Source organism: Sciurus vulgaris (genome assembly GCF_902686455.1).
Source record: "Sciurus vulgaris genome assembly, chromosome: 3".
Classification (NCBI taxonomy): domain Eukaryota; kingdom Metazoa; phylum Chordata; class Mammalia; order Rodentia; family Sciuridae; genus Sciurus; species Sciurus vulgaris.
The window spans coordinates 159,971,961-159,994,694 of NC_136463.1; the positions used below are offsets into that span (position 1 = coordinate 159,971,961).

At 39.9% G+C, this 22,734-nt stretch overlaps 1 long non-coding RNA gene across 1 annotated transcript in view; it reads right to left on the bottom strand.

Annotated features, from left to right (window-relative positions):
• The window catches only part of LOC306655921, a 64,400-nt gene that overhangs the window by 14,834 nt on the left and 26,832 nt on the right, over positions 1-22,734 (bottom strand). Inside the window, exons 3-5 of the long non-coding RNA XR_013762348.1 lie at positions 9,517-9,649; positions 5,721-5,850; positions 2,950-3,059 (exon numbers count right to left, since the gene is read on the bottom strand). This is a non-coding gene — a long non-coding RNA (uncharacterized lncRNA). The remainder of the gene's footprint in view (positions 1-2,949; positions 3,060-5,720; positions 5,851-9,516; positions 9,650-22,734) is intronic.

A 22,734-nucleotide genomic window follows, 5' to 3' on the forward strand; every position in this document is an offset into this window, starting at 1 on the left:
TGAAAGAAGGGGTGGGCAGAAGGAAAAGAAAATGGCAATAAAGAAAACACTCGTGAAATTAGGTATGGTAGAAGGCAAGCCTGTACTTACAGATTAATCCTATTTGTTTCTAAATCAATAATTGGAAAATACCATATAATCATAGCTAACTTTTATGGAGCATTTGTTATATGCCAAGCACTTTCTTTTTTTTTTTTGGGGGGGGGGGGGGGGGCGGTGCTGGGGATCGAACCCAGGGCATTGTGCTTACAAGGCAAGCACTCTACCGACTGAGCTATCTCCCCAACCCCAAAGAGATTTTTTTTTTTTTTTTTTTTTTTGCGGTGCTGGGGATTGAACCCAGCGCTCTTTCTAATCACTTTTTATGTATTAACTTGATTACTGTTCACATCAGTGCCTGTAGTTTATACAATTGTCACCCCCCCTTGACAGACACCAAAAGTGGGACACATACCCTTGGTTACACGGCTCATAAATGGCAGCCAGGAAGAGGGCCCAGGTAGTGTGATTTAGGAGCTCATGCACGCACCTCACTGTCTTGGATAGCCTCTTGTCCATTCAGTGCCTATGCTGGATGGTCATGGCTGTGATTCATGCTTTATAGAGAAAAAAAATGAGAAGCAGAAGGCCTATGTAAGCATCTCACAACCATCTTGCAATGAACACCTAACTTCCATTTAATGGCAAACAGGATAAGTACTTTTTCAATCAAGAACAGAAGCATCCTCCCCTTCTTCCTTATCAAGAGAACTAGATACCATTCACAGTGACAAAGCTCCCAGTTACAACCCCTCCCCTGCCTCGGATTCCCTATGGTCAGAGACAGCCATGAAATCCATGCTGGCTGATGAAATGTAAGCACAAATCACAGGGTGGCTCTTCCAGGACAGCATTTTAAAGGTATCGGGTCTACAGGCCTCTGACCTTCACTTCTGCTCCTTCTACTTTTTCTTATCTGGAGCATAAACACAATGCCTGGTTGTCCAGCTGAGTCCACCATAGAGAAGCAGGAGACATGGAGAAGCTCCTTGGTGACTTCCTCTGGAACCAGCACCTGCTCTGGACCACCCCACTCCAGATCCATGTCACACAAGAAGCACGTGGTCTTCCTGTTGAAGCCTAAGAAGTCAAATCTCCTTTCCATGTATCTGAAACGCAAGCCCAGTTGCTAGTGGATGCCTCGTGGGTATTTCTGCTTTCTCCTTATGGCTTTGAGAAACGCATGTCTAATTCCGTATGGATGGTCACAGGTACAGATCCAAAAAGAGAAAGAAAGGCTAAAGGAGATTCAATTAAACATTACCAATCGCACATTACATAATTTTTACAGGTTTGACTATTTTGGGAAATTATTTGGAAGGGAAACAGATTTGCTATAACAATTTTTTTTCCTGCAAGGGTCCCCATCTGTTTATTTTTTACACCTCATTTTGATGAAATCACTGTTCATGTTATTTTCCTTTTTAAAGAGTTTCTAATACGAGGCTTTTGAATGATCTCTCACTAGACTTTTCTAGTTGATTCTCATTTCCATTTCTTGTTCCAAAACAAAATTCTACCATGACATCTAGAATCTTCTATACAGCGTTGGATTTGAAACATCATGTGGCTTATTCTTAGAGTTGAAATCTTTATTACTCTTAAATCATAGTTGTTAAACTAAGAAGTCGTCATCTAACTTTTAAAAGGTGTATCAAAACAACTTATCAAAAAATTACTTAGAGAAATCAGTCAGATGTTCCAATATCACGGTCATCAGGTACAGAGTAGAGCACCTTATTCTCTGTTAATGTACCATAAGCAAAAGTATTTAAAGAGCTCAATATTTTTAAAAACTTTATATATTTTTTAACTTCACTGAACTGCCTCACAAAGTTGGTATGTCGAGATGCCATCTGCTAAGTCTACACACATTCATATTTCACAAGTAAAAAAATCACCCTGCTTTGTTTAATTGCCTCACAGTTGCAAGAAGAGTTGGCTGATGATTGGGGGTTATCAGAACAACTGTCTTATTTACCTAAAATGTCAGTACTCTTCACCTTTTATTATGAGGGTCTAACTTATGACTTGGTCATAGGAAAAAAATTGTAAAATAAACTTACTAAATGAAAAACCAAACATTAAAAAAAAAAAAAAACTTGCCTGGCATTTATTCAAGTTCTACAAACTCATAAATAACTAGCAGGTAAAGCTCAGGACTGATGAATCGCTGTGCAGCATGGGAAATGTATTTCCTAGGACCACCTCTGGCTTTTAGATGCCTACATGGCATCCGACTCTTCAATACAAATGACTGACCAGCCCTTGGCTCCCCAGACTCCCCTTTCCTCTGCACTGTCATTATCTGGAATTTCTTCTCCTGCCTCCTTTCGCCTTCTCTTCCCTAGCTAGAACCCTTGTGCTATTTATTGAGGGATAAAATCTTTAGGCCCACAAGAAAAGAGAAACAAAGGGGCAATGCGTGGGAGGAAGAGCGTGGCCCCTCACTGCCCATTTCTTCTGTCCCTTTTTACCTTATAACTTCTTGCACTGCTGTTGGAGTCCGTGGATAGGGAAATCCACCTTCTACAGCACACAATGCCCTCGTGACCTGGCTTCTGTGTGGCTTTTCTGATGCCATTGCCTAAAACATGGACTGACTCCTGGGAGAGACCCTGTCTATTTCAGTTCCACATGGGCCCAGGGTGGGTTTGGCACCTTCCTGACCTCCCAGGGGTGAGCATTCCTCCCCATACACTCTTTCTCAATTTAACACCTTCCTCACTACATAGTGAGGGACTTCAGAGCAGAAAATGTCATTCATCTGCCTCTTTAAGGCCTAGCAGCCATAAGTGTCTGGTGCTGAATTCACTGAGAAAGGAAAAAAAAAAAAAAAAAAATTGGTGCTTGTCTCAGAGATCCTTGTCTGGTCCTCACCCGACTCTCCCGACTCCAGAAGTTACTCACATGGTAAAGTAGGAAGATGAAGTTCACTGAGCTGCTCTCCCAAAGTGGAAATGAAGCTGCATCCTTTTGTCAGCCTGAGCTCCAGTAGTCAACTACGTGTTCCTTTGTCTCTAAATGCAAAACAGATGACAGGGGTCACTAGAGAAGCCCAGATTTTCATTAAATGGATGGAGCTTTTAAAAGAACAAAGGTGAAGATACCGTTATGGATAAGAACAGCCAACATTTAGTCAGCCTTTATCCTGTCTAGATTCTATTGTCAATACTCTACATCTACTGCCTCCTTTCTTTTTTTTTGAAAGGGGATGGTTACCAAGGATTGAACCCAGAGGTGCTAACCACTGAGCACATCCCAGACCTTTTTATTTTTTATTTTGAGACAGAGTCTCACTCTGTTGCTTAGGGCACACTAAATTGCTGAGGCTGGCTTTGAACTTGAGCTAGATCCTCCTGCCTCAGGCTCTGGAGCAACTGGGATTCTGGGTGTGCACCACCATGCCCAGCCGTCGCCTTTCATTTTTAAATCAACCCTCTGGTACTTTAAGTATCAGAATTAGATACTTAAATTAGAACTCAGAACACACTTTTTGTTCTCCATTAACATCCACTCAACAGAATATAATCAGGCATTAAAAATAAGTGAGCAGGGCTGGGGTTGTAGCTCAGTGGTAGAGCCCTTGCTCCACACATTTGTATGCACTGGGTTTGATCCTCGGCACCACATAAAAATAAATAAGGGCACTGTGTCCAACTACAACTAAAAAAAAAAAGTGAGCAGCAGAGCACAGTGGCACACACATGTAATTCCAGCTACTCAGGAGGCTGAGGCAGGGAGATCAAAAGTTTAATGGCAAGAGACTCTCTTCAACGAATAAATAAAGGGGGGTGACAACTAGGTGGGATTCTAGAGAAATGTGAATATAATTAGGGAGATTAGTAAGATAAAAAGAATCTACCCCCATAATATACAACTGTATAAATATATCAATGTGATAAAAACTGAAATGTCTAAAAATGAGAGCAGTTGGGTTAAATAAGAAGCAGTTCTTTTCCCATATAAGTTATTAATAAAAATTGTAATATAATTTAAAATGTACTGGACATGCATTTCAATGAATTTGAGAACCAACACATACTGGAGACTCCTAGAGAATACTTAAAATTCTTACCTTTTCTTTTGCTCTATATTGATAATCCCATCTGAGCACTCATCTGAGATACTAGGTGAGCAGGAGAGGGGGAGAAGGGAATTCACTCTTGTGAGTTGGACAGGGAACTGGGGGTGGGTGAGTTGTAGCCCCACCCTATTCCACAGGAATGTATGCCAAATTATGTGTGTCAAATGTATGCCACCTTCTGTCCCACTATATCAGCACCCGCGAGCACTGCTTATAAGGAAATGCTAGAACCACCAGAAGCTGAGTATCTATGGCAGCCTCTGAGAAGCTCAGTGGGACAGCTGCCTTTTCCAAAGAGAAAAGCTCAGGTCAGAAAGAGTGCAGCTGTAAAACAGGAAGTACAAGTAGGCTTAGCAGAAAATCAGTGAAGGATGACTCTAAAGCTGAATATCAAAAGTTGTTCCAACTTAGAGGTTTGGGCTGGCAGTTTTAATGTCCCATAACTCCTGGTCCCAAATTCCCAGACCATCTATCTGTCCTACCAGATAGGGATTCTACCCCCAACCAACCTTAATTGGCTCAGAAATTTAACAGTCCCCTCCTTGGCCTGTTTTTTGTTGCCATAACAGAATACCTAAGACTTGGTAATTTATAAAGAATAGAGGTCTGTTTGTCTCATGCCTCTGGAGACTGGGAAGTCTCAGAATGAGTGCCTTCTTGGTGCGTCATAACATGGTGTAGAGAGAGAGATAAGTTTACAAGAATCCCACTCTCATGCTAACTAACCCACTCCCACAATGATAACAGCATTAATCTATTTAAGACCTAAACATCTTAAAAGTTCTGCTTCTCCACACTGTTGTCCTGGAGATTGCCTTCAACACTCATGTGATTGGAGGACACAGTTAAACCATTTAACAACCTGACTGGAAAGGAAGCAAGAGGGATATTATAGTTTGGATATGAAGTGTCACCAAAGATTCATGTGTTGAAGGCTTGGTTCCCAATGCAGCAATGCTCAGAGGTGGGGCTTTGGGAGGAATCGGATCATGAAGGCTCTTACCTTATCAATCAATTAATTCACTGATAGATGAATGGACTCCTGGGAGGTCCTACAGGAGATAGGACCTGGTCCAGCAGAGTGGGTCTTTGGAAGCTTGCCCTTAGGGACTATGTTTTATCTTAGCCCCTTTCTCTTCCTCTCTTCCTAAGAAGTGAGCAGCTTTGCTTTACCATGCCCTTCCTCCATGATGTTCTGCCTCCCTCTCTTCATGCCCAAAGAAGTGGAGCTGACCTTGAACTAACACTTTAAAAATCATAATCTAAAATAAACCTGTCCTCCTCTAAGTTTGTTTGCTTGGGTATTTGTCATAGCAATGATAAGCAGGAGACTGACACAAAGGGAGTATTAGGACTAGGTTGCCAGGGAATGGACATGTCCCTGGCTCTCCATGTCAGAAGGAACTTTCCCCAAAGAGCCACTTATCAACTCCGCTACTCTCTTCCCATTGGTTAGGCTGGTTGTGAGATTAACAGGTTTCTCTAGACTGGGCAGATGTGCCTAGTCTAGGCTTTTAGGCAACATGCTGAGCTCTTTCTGTGGGAAAATTCATGGTTAGCGCCAAACAAATTCAAATGAACATTTCGAACCTACCTGCTCATAACTGAACCCTCTCCATACAGCCAACATGAGCAAAGGAGCTGGGGTCATCATCCACAGGCTTCTAGCAGAAAGTTTTCATTTTTTATTGTCATGACTTTGTTGTCTTACCATATTCTCTTTACTAGAAAAAAAAAAGTTTAAACAAATAGAATTTTTTCCTTCAAATTTTAAAAACAGAACTTTACAGATAAAGGTAAAGCCTTCCAATAACGCTCCCTGGTTTCATTACACGTCCTCATTCTTCAGGGATTACCACCGACCTGAATTTGGTACTTCTCATTCCTGTGCATGACTGTATACTTTCACTGAATAGGTATGTGCCCATCAGTAACATATAGTTTTGTTTTGCATATTTTCAAGCTTTACATAAATGATCTTTGTTATTCTATTTGCTCACCATTGTTTTTGAGATTTATTCACACTCACATGACTAATTAATTCATTTTAATTATAGCATTATATTATGCAAATACACATTACTATCCCTTCTTTTTTTTTCAGTACTAGGAACTGAACCCAGGGACTCATGCATACTCAGCGAGCACTCAACCAGTGAGCTATATCCCCAGGTTCTATATATTACTGTCCACTTAGTAGTCTATTAGCACTACTATTAAGTATAGTATTCGAGTTTTCAATTTTGTGGATATACCATAATTTATTTAATTTTCAAAATGTGTAGAAAAGGAGTGTGAAAGAATGCATGCATTTGTAAACTCCAAAGAGAAAACTGGTAATAGGTACTAAAGTGATCGAACCATCTTAGACTCCTCCTGGCACAGATTCGAGAGCCGCCAATGTCTCACATTCTCAGAAACACTTGGTATCCTCAGACTCTATCATTTTTCTGCATATCAGGATGGAGATGACATGTAAGCTCATTTTTAACAAGATCTTTACACACAGATTGAACTTCCTTTACTCAGAGAGATCCTATAGACCAGTGGTTCTCAAATAGAAAAATGGCAGAAACCTTGGGTTCGACCCCCAACAGTTTAACGGCAACAGTAGAAATGGCAAGGGAATTAAGATTATATACTGGAAAATAGCTATTTAACACAAGAGAACCCTGAGTCTCCTTCAGGTAGACATCGAGGTCCAACTATTTTGTAATAAAACTTAGGTGTTATTTGACTTTTTACTCTCATTCTCTCACCAGTGTACGGTGGAATTTTCCAGAGGCTTCCTGACATGTGATACCACATCGGACTAATGCAAAAGCAGATATAAGCACCTGGCTACCTTCTGTTAAGCCAGACATGAAGTTAAAATACGCTCTACTGTCCACGTATATCTAAAAAGAACAAATTTTTTAAAAATATTTTGTAAAGTGTAAAGCAATGCCACTTCAATTATTCTTGTTTTGGAAAAATAAACTAGTTTTTATTTTTAAAAAGAGATGTTAACTTATAATGGCTTTATTGTCTTTGCATGATTTAACAAATATTTTTAAACATTTCAGTTTTAATTTCTTTTTTTAAAACTGGTTGGTGAATATTTATTGCTTCTGTTTTTGTTTTCTTTTTCCATTGGTGCATTATAATTATCAGTTTTAACTTCTAATGTGGTCAATCTCACTAGATAGTCATATAAACAAAAGGTCTCTGAAGTCCTCAGTAATATTAAGAGTATAAGCAAATGCCATAATTTTATTATTCTTTATGGCTGAGTAATATTCCATTGTATATATATACCACAGTTTAGAATGGAGGAAGGAGGGACTGTATAGAGGGAAAAGAAGGGTAGGAGGGGTGGAGGGGAGGAAAAAAATAACAGAATGAATCAAACACCATTACCCTATGTAAATGTATAATTACACAAATGGTATGCCTTTACTTCATGTACAAACAGAGAAACAACATGCATCCCATTTGTTTACAATAAAAATAAATTTTAAAAAAAGAGTATAAGCAAGGGTTCCTAAAACCCAAAAGTTTGAAAGTCACCTTTATAGGTCATGTCTATTTATTGTCATTCCTGCTCAAACTAATGCCAGAGACATTTAGAGGTCCTGCCCATGGAAGGGGCATTGTGCTGGCTTGCTGAGGCTCGCTTTTCCTTTCACCTTCACGATACTCTCACAAAGCAGGTTCTATGATGGCCCCTTTGGCAAGAGGGTACCCTGAGACTGGGGCAGTTGAGGAGAGCACCAGGGTTGCAGGGTCAGCCAGGGAAGGCGAAGCCACCACAGCAGGGGCCCCTGCCCCCTCTCCCGTTCACTCCTCTTAGCCAGTCACTGAGTCAGCAGCCTTGAAACCATCTACCCACTTCTGAACCGTCCCTCTCCTTTTTCCTTGAAATGATCTGAATTCCCTTCCCAAGGCAGCAGAGACTGAGTTCATGGAACTGGAGCTACCAGTGAGCATGACCAGGTCCCAGTAGAGCTGAGTGCCAAGGGAATTTGCAGGGAGGAAGCCAGTAAACAAACCCTTTTATGGGACAGGATTAAGAGGAAAAATGTTTACTAAATCAGTTCCAGAAAGGATGATTGCTGATGCCCTGGAATTAGACCCATAGGTGTGGAAGAAGCATTCAAATCAGACATCTCTTAATCATATCCAGCTCTTTACCTCTATTCCTACTCACTTTTTTATTTATTTTTTATTTTTTTTATACCAGGGATTGAACCCAGGGGCACCTAACTGCTGAGCCACATCGCCTGTCTTTTTTATATTTTATTTTGAAACAGGGTCTCACTGAGTTTCTTAGGGCCTCGATAAATTGCTGAGGTTGGCTTTGAACTTGGCAATCCTCCTGCCTCAGTTTCCCACGCCACACCCAACCCCACTTACTTTCTTCATTTAGCAAATACAAAGGTGGGCCAGGAGTGGAGACCCTCGCCTGTACTACCAGCTACTTGGGAGGCTGAGGCAGGAAGACAGCAAGTTCAAAGCCAGCCCGTGCAAATTAGCAAGAACTTGTTTCAAAATAAAATAAATAAAAATAAAAATGGCTGGGACGTAGCATGGGGCCTGCTATGAGGCGCAACTTAAGAACAGATCGATCACCACTGAGAAGTTCAAGTTTGAGAGTCTTTATTAAGCCGGCTGGCTGACTATCTCACACAACTCCCCAAAAAATGGCTATTGGGAGAACAGCCCCAACCATAGAGTTACAGGGGTTTTTAGACCAAAAATCACATCAATCATAAGTGTCTGTTGCTATGATTTAAAATTACAAACTAACATCATGAAATCATCAGCAGAGGGGGAAGTGGGTCAAAACGACCCTACCTAGGTACAAACTAAAGAATGGTCACTAACATCCAATCATTGTTGACATCACCGTTCACATGGTGCATTGTTTAGGAGAAATAGGAATCAAAAGAGAACAATTTTTCATTATATAAGAACTGTATTTTGTATTGCTAAACATGTCATGCTAAGTAACTGATGATGGGTATAGAGGAGGGGTGTTCCCATGGGAGAAGCTAAGCAACTGTTGATGGATACAGAGGTGGTGCATTCCAATGGGAGAAGCTCATTTCCTACATAACATGGAATCTCAGAGCAAAATGAAGTCTGTTTAGTCATTGCCCATATAGCCTGGCCTGTAACATTTCCATGGAGCCAAACCTATCAGCCCGTCACAGGCCCTGTGTTTAATCTCCAGCACAAAAAGAAAAAAAAAAAAAAAAAAAATACAATGTTGTGATAATTGGGTTGTGATCAGGTAATAATAACAGCTAAAATTTATCAGGCACTTACTAAATAAAAGACACTGTTAAAGTCTTTGTATTTATTAAGTAATTTAATCCTCATACGAACATAGTGAGTTAAGTACTTACCTTACACACTGAGGCACAGAAAAGTGACATCAGAGTGTATGGATGTGAACAGAAGCACTGACCCTTCTCCTCCAGGAAGAGGTGATCAAGAAAAGTTGCTCAGACATGACATCTGTGTTAGTTTCCTCTTGTGCTATAAGAAATTATCACAAACTTAGTCTTTTAAAATAATCTCAGTTGTAGATTTATTTTCTTACTTTTCTGTAGGTCAGAAGTCAGAAGCAGGTTTTACTGGGTCAAAATCAAGGTTGTTGGCAGGGCCATGCTACCTTCAGAGATTCTAAAGGACAATGTCCTGCCCTAGATTTCTGGCTTCTAGGGACTGCCTGCATTCCTTGGCTCGTGGCGCCTTCCTCTTAGCTTTAAAGCCAGCGGTGCAGCACTACCTCTCTGACTGCTATTTCTGTCCTCACATCTTCTTCCTCATTCTCAAGCTATTGCCACGTTCTTATGGAAAGGGGTGATTACTTTGGGACCCCCTGGACAATCCAAGACATTCTCCCCAGCCCTAGATCCTTAACTGAACACATCTGCAACATCCCTTTGCCACATTAGCCAACGTATCACATATTCACAGGTTCTGGGGACTAGAATATCAGTATTCTTGTTGTCAATGTTGTTGTTGAAGCTCACATTTGGTTGTTTGGTTTTTTAATTTTTTTATTTGTTCTTTTTAGTTATACATGACAGTAGAATGTATTTTGGCATATCATATATACATGAAGTATAAGTTCCCATTTTAGGACATCAGTATTACAGAAGGGGAGGGCATTATTTAATTATCTAACCCAGATTGTTCAATGATTCAACAAATATTCATTGAGAGTCTGTATGTGCACCTGTCCACACACCAGCAAGACAGTGATAAGCACAATCCAAGACTGTAGGAGTCAATCAAGTGAATCAGGACATGAGAAAGGTGCTCCGAGCAGAAAGAGTGGCGTGTGCAAAGGCTCAGACAGGAGAAGAGAGCTGGTTCTTTCAGAGAGTAGAATTATGTCATCACCTCTTAACTGGATTTCCCAGCTCCAAGCTTTTTGTCCCTCCCAGAGTATCATCACCCAGATTAATCTCCCTTAAAAACCATCTGCCATGCTGAGGGGTACTGGCCCACCCAGTGAGTAAGTGCATTCTCTCTAACGTCAAACACCCTGGTCAAACATCCTAGCTTGGCCGCTTTACCATGCTCCATTCCCACATCCATAAAACAGGAAACTAAGAACAGTATTTGCATCACAGAGTTGGTGTGAGTCAAGGAATGCAGGAGCTGTATGGGAATCATTTCAAAAAAATTATTATGACTACATCATTCCTCCACTAAGAAACTTTCAAAGAAAACCTTATATTTCCATCTACTTTATTCCCAGGCTGCCTTCCCATATCCTTCATCTTCCAGATCCCCCCTACTACTTGGCATTTAGCCCCCAAAATATGTCTCATGAACACACTAGATACAGCACCCGTGCCTTGGTCTTACTGTTCCCCTCATTTCAAATAGTTCTCTTGCCCTTTTGTATCCTCCACAATTCTTCTGTCCCTTAAAGGTCCATCACTGCTTCTAGAAAAGTGACTTCAAATGCAGTCACTGGTGATCATACCCTGAAAATTTTCTTCCCCCAAGCAGTGCAGCCTGTCATACCTACTGGGAGGCCATCTTTCTTAATAAGTCACAAAGTCACTCAGCTGGTACCTGTCACTGCTATCCAAATGCTAAGCACTCTCAGAAGGCCCAGAGCATAAACTTGTCTTTTCTGAGCTTTGTGGAGCACCACAAATGCCCCAGAAGCCCATAAATTAAAAAATTACTTTGGTACAAGTGAAGTTATTATCAGGACTATCAGCTATGAATATTTAATGCTTTCTTGTGTCATTTAACTGAACCAATGTTAGGTATTACAATATAGGGCCAAAAATAATTGCCAAACTATATTTCAGCAGCTATCCTGATAGGGAAAGCAAAGTCTTATCCCAAGCACTACTTCCTAAAACTTGCATGTCCTTCTTTGCCTCATGTCCTTTAATTTTTACAAATTTCTTGGGGCAAGATTGACTGACAATAGTAAATTATGCAATATTAATGTGCCCCATTTGATAAACTTTACTTTTTTTAACGATCATGAAAATCAACATTTGTTATTAGATCCCTTACAATTCTCTCGAACTTTTAAACATGATGGTGTAATGTTAAAATTCAAGTTTGCCTACAGTGAGAATTTCTGCACTTGTAAGTCACTAGAAATTTCCCTTGATTTGGGAAAATGTGTTATAGAATTTGAAATTCAGAAATCCAAAGGATCTTTTTCTCAATGAAAAATGATAGTTTGCATTTTAAACCCAGACATTGTAGGCATTTAATTTGCTTTTGCCTGGAAATAAAATATTTTCTATACATCAGGTCCCTCATTAACTATCATCTCTCCAAAGATGGCTCTCAGCTCAGGAGAGCCTGCTGGGAGTCAGGAGGACTTCAGGCCATGTTCTTGGGGAGGCCAAGAGTAAGAGAGTACATGCAAGTGGCACCAAGCACCAGACCTGGGCAGGTGTTCACAATGGCAGTGAATGCTCACTTCTTTCTGATTCACTTAGTCCACCAGCACTTAATGAACCCTTGCATTATACTGGACTGGTAGTCCTGCCCCATCGGCAGCTTACGAACTGCTTCAAGAGATAAGACACGAATTGTCAGCCCCTGCAGTGAGCCCGCCTGCAACTGCAGCCTGCTCAGAACCTGAATGACCCTCACCATCCTGTGTCTCTGATCTGTAGGAAGTCAGGAGCTAGTGACTGGGAAGGAGGTGATGGTGGTGGAAGGGGACTAGTGCACTATATCCACACTTCCCCTACCCTGCCATGACAGCCAATCTAGATGGTTTGGTTTCTGACTCCGTTTTCCAGATTCTCAACTTCATAATATTTTCTCTCTGAGAATATTCTTGCTAGAACTACAATATTGCCCTGAGTTCTTGATTGTTTAGTGAGCACCAATTGTTATTGTCCTGCCCCAAGAGCTGGTTCTTATATCTATATCTGCATAGCTGCTGACTAACATCAGGATTTGCCTGACCACTAAGAATTACCTTGGGAATTTGTCAAAATTACAGATTCCAAGGACCTCAACTCAAACATATTTGAATCAGAACCTCAGGGAGGGGAAGCATCCCAAATGAGGAACTGAGGATCGGTGAAAATAAATTCCAGGGTCAAGTACTTGCATTTGAGTGCAGAGTCAGTATTAGAACTCAGTTCTCTTCAATCCTACTTTCTTTTATGCTATAATTAGATATATGGGAGGATATGGATCATAATTGCCTTAACTCCTTAGCTATCCTCTTTTCTCAATCAGATCCTTTTTTTTTTTTTTTTTTTTTTTTTTTTTTTTTGTACCGGGGATTGAACTCAGGGGCACTCAACCACTGAGCCACATCCCCAGCCCTATTTTGTATTTTATTTAGAGACAGGGTCTCACTGAGTTACTTAGTGCCTGCCTGTTGCTGAGGCTGGCTTTGAACTCTGGATCCTCCTGCCTCAGCTTCCCCAGTCACAGGAATTACAAGCATGCACCACAGCACGTAACTAATCAGAGCCTTTTTATTTCATTTTCTAGAGTCACACATTTCCTCTGTTTCTTCCAAAATGTAATCCTGGGTCACAAACTCAAATGCCCACTATAGACAAATGGGCATGGTAACTGATTAAAGCAAGTCAGTTAGGAATACATACACAGCATCAGTGGAAGACAAGGACTAAAGAAATCTTCCCTCTCCAAGGAGACAACCACTACTCAATTCCCATAAGCTGCTTTCCAATGAGAATGAGAGCCCAGCTTTTCCTAATGGTCTGAATTTCCATATGAAATCTCAAAATGTCACTCCCATTGTTATATTACATTAGACAAAACTCCATCACAGGAACTAGAGAGAATGGGCACCTGGCCTTGAAAAAGCTGGTTGCTTGTTAAGGTCAACCAGAGTCATGTGGTGGGGAGCTGCAGTTGGCCTCTAGTTGCTGAGGAACTCAGTCCATCAACCACAAGGAACTGAATTCTGCTAATAACCACATGAGCCTGGAAAAGGATCTCCAGCTGCAGAAAGGAACACAGTACAGCCAGCATTCTGACTGCAGTTTTATGAGACCCTGAGCAGAGAAACCAGATAACATGTGCCCAGACTCCTGATCTATGGAAACAGAGATAATGTGTGGTTTTTTTAGCTACTGACATTGTGGAAATTTTTAACACAGCAAGACAAAACCAGTACACCCTCCCAGACCCTATCTTCTCAGCACATTAAATTCCAGAGGTTCCCTCTCCTTTCTGCCACCAACACTTCATCCCTAACTGCTATGATCTTAGCTGGCTGTCAAGAGGGAAGTTGAGTTACCATTTATGACTGACCTACCTCTTCTAAGGTTTCTTTGCATTTATAAGAGAGGGCTTGGAGAGGTAGTAGCCAAATCAAAGAAATGGTTAATTCAAAATAAAGGAATTTCAGAAATTCTTGATAGCAGAAGTAATTCAGGGCCTAGAGATTCTCTCACTGGGCTGCAAGTCATACCACCGTCTTAACCCAGGAAAGTTCAGCAGAGCCAAAAGCACTCTGAGCAGTGGGACCAGGAATTAGGAAATACATCGTAGTTCACATATCTCCACAGCCTAGGAAAACTTATTAAAGAAAGCTTCGATTTTCTTCTCCATAAAGTAGGCTTAGACCTCTGTTGGCCCCCCTGACTAGGCTATGAGGACCAAGCTAGTAAGTGCATGAGAAAGAACTCTGTAAATAAAAGATACATTCACCAACATAGATTATTGAAGTGCAGGCACAATAACAGACCATTTGAGCTAGAAAGATCCCGGACACACTCTGATTTCAACCCTGCAGCTCTATTACTGACCTTGCCTGAGTCTTTTGGCAAGCTTCTGCCTCCTCCTTACTTCTCGGTGTCAGCCAGAGGCTGACAGTTCACTTCTCTCAGCTTCCTTACAGCTGACAACGGCCAGAGAGAACCTGACACAATGTTCCTCTCATCTTCCAGCAGCTTGGGTAACCAAGAAGGAAGAAGCACCCAGCAAGTCACACGGATGTCTGAGGAGTCCCCAGTCACTAGAACAAAACAGCCCATCAAAAACCGCTCCAAAACAAAAATCACCCTTAGGAAGCCTGGGAGCACTGAATCCTTCAATCCCAAAAAGTCAGGCCCCCGAGAGTTCTAAAACACTGTTTCTTCCAACAAGGTTCCACTGTACCCACATCCACATTTCAAATGGAAAGAGCAAGTGACCACTTTCCTCCGCCATCAGGTTTATGAAACCTACCTTAGGCAGACTTTTACTGCATTTAAGTGGAAGAGAAAAAAAAGGATTGAGAAGGAAGAGAACAGGAAGATTTATCCTCCTTAGATTTCAGCAAACAGGAAAAAAAATGAATAAGATAAACTAAGCTCTTCCCATCTTAAAGTTGGAGGTTAAAGTCAAGGATCACTTGGAGGAGGGAACAAAACTTATTCTTCAACTAAACTAAATTATTATAATACTTGATGATAATAATAATAAAGCAATATAATACTAAAAAACAATCATAACAATACTAAAATATTTATTTAGTTTACCTTGTGCCTGGCCCTGTGGCAAATATTCTCTCCCTTGATCCTCAGAAGAAACCTGTTATGGTTTGGATGTGAGGTGTCTCCCAAAAGCTCACATGTGAGACAATGCAAGAAGGTTCAGAGAAGGAAAGATTGGATTGTAAGAGTCTTAACCCAATCAGTGATTTAATTCCCCAATAGCGATTAACTGAGTGGTAACTGAAGTGGTAGGATGTGGCTGGAGGAGGTGGGAATTGGGGTGTGGCTTTGGGTATATATTTGTATCTGAGGAGAGGACTCTCTCTCTGCTTCCTGTGAACTGCTTTCCTGTACCACATGCTTCCCCCATGATGTTCGGCCTCACCTCGAGCTTGAGGAATGGAGCCAGCCTTCTATGGACTAAGACCTCCGAAACCATGAGCCCTCAAATAAACTCTTCCTCCTCTACAGTTGTGCTGGCCAGGTCATTTAGTCACAGCAGCGAAAAGGCTGACTAAAACAAACCCAGAAAGAAAGGTGTCATTACTGTGCCTACCTAGCAGGTGAAGAAACCAGTGCTCAGTGAAGTTTATTTATGCAAGTTCATACGACTAGTGACTGATGGAGCAGGCTCTTCAAGTCAGCCCGTCTGCCTTCAGAGACTGTGCTCTTCACCATTATGCCATCTCACTCCCTGAAAATGAATATGCCAACTGTGCTCCTACTCCCTAGAAGAGACAAGGGCATGGACCACAAATCTCTCCCATTCCTGCCCTTCCAAGAGTCTTATTAAACAAGCCTGAACAAGTGATTCTCTCCCTGACCTCCCCAAACCTCACAATGACCTTTCCCCTTCTTCAGAGGATAGATAATAAGTACCCTGCACTAGCTAGTAATATGCATTTGTATCTTTTCTCTCTAGAAATAAATTGTTAATAATATATTCAAAAGTTCATATGCTTTAACATTTTTCAGAAAGTGAGAATCTTCTATTGGAGATAAATTCAATCTCCCTCAGTACCAAATATATAGTCTTGGAATCCAAGCAAAAAAATGTTTGCTTTCCTCGAAACAATTTCCCTGTATGGTCAGGACTTGGCCATAAAACAATACCATTTTATATTACTGAAGTATTTTGCCAGACTAAATTGGATTTTAATTGTTCAGTGTCTTCTTTAAGGACTTAGTAAGCAAAACAAAATCTAAACCACAAGTTTACAGTAGCATTTAAGAAAGAAGTGTGAGTTAAAAAAGATGAAATGACTAACTTGAAATTAATAGTCAGTGCATTTGGAGAATGTAACATTTAGGCAGAAATGAAAGTGAAAGCAACAACTGGCACAATGGCAGCCTCCGTATGGCAGAGCAGATGGGTTCATGGAAGCCAAGAGGTCAGTGCTAACTTTGATATGGCATTCTCAGAACCGCTCTTCCACAAAACCGATCTAGTCCTTCATGCCATGGAGTTTTTCTGAAATAGTTTGGAGGCAACCTGATTATTAAGAGGAAGAAAGTAAAGAAAGGAGTATCAGAAGGAAGGTGTGAGGGGAGGAAGAAAGGAAGGAAAAGAGGAAAAGCAAACACATGGACTCTGAGTTAAAATTTCATATGGGCAAGAAAAATCTGTATAACTGTGACAGGCTGACAGATTTGGCTCCATGGAAATGTTATAGGCCAGGCTATATGGGCAATGACTAAACAGACTCCATTTGCTCTGAGACTCCGTGTTATGTAGGAAATGCTTCTCCCATGGGAACACCCCGCCTGGGTACCCAACATCAGTTACTTAGCATGACATGTTTGGCAATACAAGATGACAAAATGACAATTCTTATATGATGAAAAATTGTTCTCTTTTTTATTTCTATTTTTCCTGTACCATGTGAACAGTGATGCCAACAATGATTGTTTAGATGTTAGTAAACATTTTTTAGTGTGTACCTAAGTAAGGTCATTTTGACCCACTTCACCCTCTGCTAATGATTTCAGATCTTGTGATGTTAGCTTGTAATTTCAAATCATAACAACAGACACTTATGATTGATGTGATTTTTGGTCTAAAAACCCCTGTAACCCTATGGTCAGGGCTGTTCTCCCAATAGCCATTTTGGGGGCATTGTATGAGACAGCCAGCTAGCCGGCTTAATAAAGACTCTCAAATTTGGACTTCTCAGTGGTGATCGGTCTGTTCTTAAATTGTGCCCCATAACAATAACAACATAAAAAGATTTTCAAGTTTCCAGATTTGAAACCCCAAGACATCTGGACATTAAAAAAAAATAGAAACACCAAAAATATTGGATATTATATTGGAATTCTTGTTTTCAGAATTTGCCTATAGTTCAGAAAACAATACTAACAATGATTAAGGCGTAGGAGTGAGTAGGAGAGAATGGTGGTGGAAAATATTATTTGGGATGATATTTGTGGTAGGTAGGTAAACCAAAGAGTGGTTTTCCAATTTTTGGTTTTCATAATAATAGCTATTATGGCTCTGTGTGCCATCTCTGTGCAACGTACTATTTGTAAAACTATTTGGTTCTATCTTCCTGACATACCTAGTAGTTAAATATAATTATTCTCATTCATACACAAGAAATCTGAAGATGAGAGAAGATGCTCAAAGATACACAGGAAGAGGCAGAGCTGTTCCTTGGTGCCAGCTCTTGACTTGAAAATATCTTCAGTCTTAAAATATCATCACCATCACCACCAACAGTCACAGCCATATTTATTGAGTAATTTACATAGAGTGACACTTGGAATCCCCACTACGACCCCATGAGATGGTCACTATTGTTACTCCCATTTTACAGAAGAGGAAATTGAGACTCAAAGAAGCTTTAATAATGCCCGAGATCACCTAGCTAGTAGGTGGTGGGGTTGTGATATGAACTTAGGCAAACTGAATCAATGTACTTAACCATTGCAGGCTTCATTCAATATTCTGTACGTTACAGAAATAGGACTCATACTTTAAAATGTTCCTGTAAGAATATCACAGAACTAGCATTCCAACATATGTTAATAAATAACTAGCTGTACTGCATCCGAATGTGAGAACTGGCATCAAAACCAGGTCAAGTTTAGTTGCAGGTCATTTAATGTAGAGACCTGTTGGTTTTGTTTTATTTTTATTTTCTCATTTTGATGGAAATATGCTGTAAAGAGTTCATTGTAATAAATCACATTTTGAAGTTGAAAATTAAAAAGAGTTGATGCTTATTCTTTTTAAAGTAACTGAATTAGCAAAGTAAGAGGAATGTTCTAAACAGAAAACAGTAAAGAAGGTGACTAAAAACCCTTTCCTTCTACAACCTTTGAGGTATATGTGTATTTATGGGTGTGAATAACCTGGGCTATTTGATCTTGGTAACTGGAACTTTAGATACATTTTTCAACAAACAGGAAAATTAACAAATGTTGAAAAATTCAGCTTATTTCTTCTTTTCCACTCTTTCTGCACTTTGTTTCCAACAAATTGGTAAGTTATAGGTGTATATCTAACAACTGCCAAAAGCACATATTTTATGTAAGATGAATTAGACTGAATGTTTTCCTGGACAAGCCGATGATGATATATAATGGGAGTGAGGGGTGGGGGGTTGAAAGAATGGAGGAACTTTAGATCACATAGAGGGAAATGAGGGGTGGTATAAAAAATGGTGGAATGAGACAGACATCATTACCCTACATTTAAGTATGATTACACGAATGGTATGAATCTACATCGTGTAGAACCATAGAAACGAAATGATGTACCCCATTTGTGTACAATGAATCAAAATGCAGTCTGTAAAAACTAAAAAATAAATAATTTTTAAAAAAGAAATATATCCCTCAAAAAAAAAAAAAAAGAATTAAGATAAGACAGGTTTTGCTACATTAAAATATAAGCCAATGACTTAATAGTTTACTTTCTTCTTCACAGAGTGCTATGCCAATTGGGCAGTTCCCCAAAATGTACACTTCACTTGGAAATGGTTTCACTATCTCAATACCTGGCTTTCAAGATCACAGCTGCAGGGGAAGAAAGGAGCTGAAGGATCACACACAGGCTTTTAAAAGCTTTAGTTCAGAAATGGTTAGTTCATACTGCTTACAGTTCAGCAAACCTGTAAGGCTCCAGGTTTGCCTGCAAATATAGAAAAACACATACACACCTGGTAGGTAATAAATGTGTCTGGTATAGAACACTTCGCACATGTTTCCACATTACTGCAACTACCACTACTACTACTGCTACTAATAATAATAATAATAAATTTTTATTACAACCAAAATTTGTTGGACGTTTTCATCTTTCAAGAAACAGATTTTTGATCTTATTAATCAGTTCTACAAAGATAGTTTCACTTCATTAAATTTCTTTTATCTTTACCATCTTATATCTTTTAGTTGACTGTAAATTCATCAATGCTTTGGGATTTATTTTTATTGTTTATTTTCTCTTTTTTAGTTGATTTATTCTCAATTGTAATTCCTAAAGAAAGATCAAGGCTGTATACATTCTTCTAGAAAGCCACTTTAGCTGCTTTCTAGAGTTTTGATATATACTACTTTCTGTCGTGGTTTCTCTCTGAACATTTTACAATTATCTTTTACTTTCTTTTTGGTCAGACATTTAGTGATGTGCTTTATTAATTTCCACATGTAGATTCTGAGTGGCTGTCTTTTGTTAACTTATCATTGTATTAGACTGTAATCAAATAACATACTACCACCTATCCATCTATTTGATATCAAAATTTTTAAACTTTTTGAGATTTTTTTTTGTGACTTGCTTCTTTTTTCCTATATTTACTTCACTTTCTAAAGCAAAGTAGAATTACATACGGAGCTTTCAAAAGACAACTAATAGCCAAACGCTTCTTGGACTACTGAGCCAGAAACTCTAGGGGCAGGTCCAGGCATTGTGTTTTGCCTGCCTCTTCACACCAACTGCAATGATGACTCACATAAACCACTGGTTGAAAGCCTCAGCTCTAATTATTTTGTAGACTTGAAGTTTGAAGAATTGGGTGATTGGGAAAAGACTGAAGGAGGAGTCAACTGTATGGTGGTGTATATGAAGAATGCTCTTTGGTCATACTAATTCACTATATCTTGTTCACATCTTGCTTATCACAGAGAGACTCAATAAATGTGAATGACCAGATGAATCAGTGGTTACCTAGGCAACTATGACCATCCCACAACGATAAGGCCAACATAACAAATCCTATTTCATCTTCTGAAATATCAATGGCATGTGATATTACAACATTTATAGTATTTTGTGTATCTTCTGCCCATACACAATGTTAAGCACATAGTAAACATTTCATAAATACTTCTTAAATGCAGAGCTTGTGTAGTAGTTTCCCATTACTACTATAACAAATTACTACAGACTTAGTGTCTTAAGACAAATTAGCTAATTTTGTGTGTGCCTGCACACACACACACACACACACACACACACACACACACACACACAAACATCCAGTTAGCTAGTGCCACCACTGAGATATTACTGTCTACTGATAGCAACACAAACTGAACAAGAAATGAATGACACATCTGTTATTTATAGAGCTTTTTTAGAAAAAGTTCCCAAATTCCTGTCTTCCTGGAAAATAACTTTTATTTTGCCCCTTCCTTCCATAGCCCATCTGTTAAATTTTAAAAATTTTCTAGGAGGATGGGGGACTTTTTCCTCCTCAATTAATATCACCACCACAAAGGACTGGTGGTAACTGCAGAAGCACATTCCCTGGCTGGAGCCCGGCCGGCCTGAGTCAGAGGAGGAAGTTGGTACCCGCTGGTCGGAAGCCCCTGGGAGAAGAGCTGAGAAGCCTCCCCGTGGCTCCACTTCCCTCTCACTGGAGGAAATTTCTTGGCTAAAGCTCCATAGAAAACGGTTATTTCGAGAGTGAAGATCCCCAGAGCTTTAAGAACCAACTTTTTTCATCTTTTTAAACCTATCTACTGGGAAATCTCTCTAAAATATATTACACAAAAAGAATAACTATACTGAGTCAATACTGCATGAAAAGATATAATAGCCTAAAATAAATTATTCATTTCCTTGCCTAAAAGAGCACTCTGGAAGCAATTTTAATGATTCTTTCTGACTGTGAACCCTGGATTTTTTACTGTTCCATGGAGTAGATAGAATGCCGACCTTCTTTGGCATGTACAGGACATTTTATTTGTCCTTTGCCTCCTCTTTTTACTATCTGTGGTCACTTTTTCATTTTGGTTTTTCCAGTGTGGCTTCCTTCCCTTCTCCTTTGCTGTGGAAATAGTTACTAGGATACCAATCCAGTCAGAATTTTAAATAAAATGAAGCTAAATGGGATCTTAATAAAGCTCTCTTTTACAAGGGAAGAGTATGAGATTCAAGACAAAGCCAGAGCGACATTGCACACAGAACTGCCAACTCCATCTGGAATTCCTGGCTGTCTGTCATCTATTTGGCTACTTAGAAGCTATTTTTACCTCTTTTCTATTTTCGTTCTGAATAGGTTAGTATGAGATGATTGTATTTTGGCAAGATGAAATTTTCTATATTTTTAAATGTGCCAAGTTTTGAAATAGGATAAAAGAGGGGTCCCTCAGTCTTAGAATCAAAACCCTAACCAAAGCCACGCCCATCTCAATGCTTATGGCAACGAGATGTAAAATTTGTAAATGTCCGTTAATAGGAGAATGGTTAAAGCGTAACTCGTGTGTATGGTGAAGTGTGATGTAGCTATGAACCGTGTGTGCTCTGCACCTATAGATACTGATAGGAAGCTCTGTGCATTGTCATATTGTTTAATTGGGGACAGAAGTGATGGGGAATCTTTGTTTCCCCAGGATAATAATTCTCAAACACATTTCATAAGGCCTCTCTGGAGGACCTAGCAGGACTGAGCACCAGTCATCCCCAGCCTGTCACCCCCCTCATTAACTGGCCCTCTTTCCCCATTTCCTTCCCCCAGTCCCTGGTCCTGCACCCTGCCATCACCTACCCACCTCACTGTATACGAGCCTTTGCCTCAGGCTTTGCGCTTGAGAGAATTTAAAGATGCCATTGGCCAAATGGAGACATGATGTTCAGAGCTACCTTATCCATCGCAACCATGGGGGCATGACCTAGAGAACTAAGGAAAAGTTAATCCATTATGGCAGCCTTGGGCCACAAGCAACCACTTAACTCTAGACACCTTGATCTGTGAAAAGAATGAGCTCCTATTTTTTAAGTCACTCTTATTTGGGTTTTCAGTTGCTTCTAGTCAAAAGTAGTTTAAATGATTCACCAATCAAAGTGCTTCTTAGAAATAATTCATTTAGAATTGAAGACAAAGCTGTGAGCCAGACAGCTTCTGGGGACCATAGTTCCTGTTTGTGGAATATGCTGATTTGAGAGAAGCAGAGACAAAAGAGGGAGCCCTGAGGTTTAAATTCTCTTAGCAGGGAATTCCTCTATTTGTTTTATAGATTTTTCATAGGGTTTCCATTACTTGCAAACAACAATCCTAATTTAAATATGAGCCATTCTCTCTCCATCTATCTATCTCTCTCTCTCCCCCTCCTCTGATAATAGTGGGGAGAAAAGAGTGGGTGCATGCATGAAAGTATGTGTTCATCTAAGCACAGGAAAAAATCTGAATGGATGCACTGAACGATCAC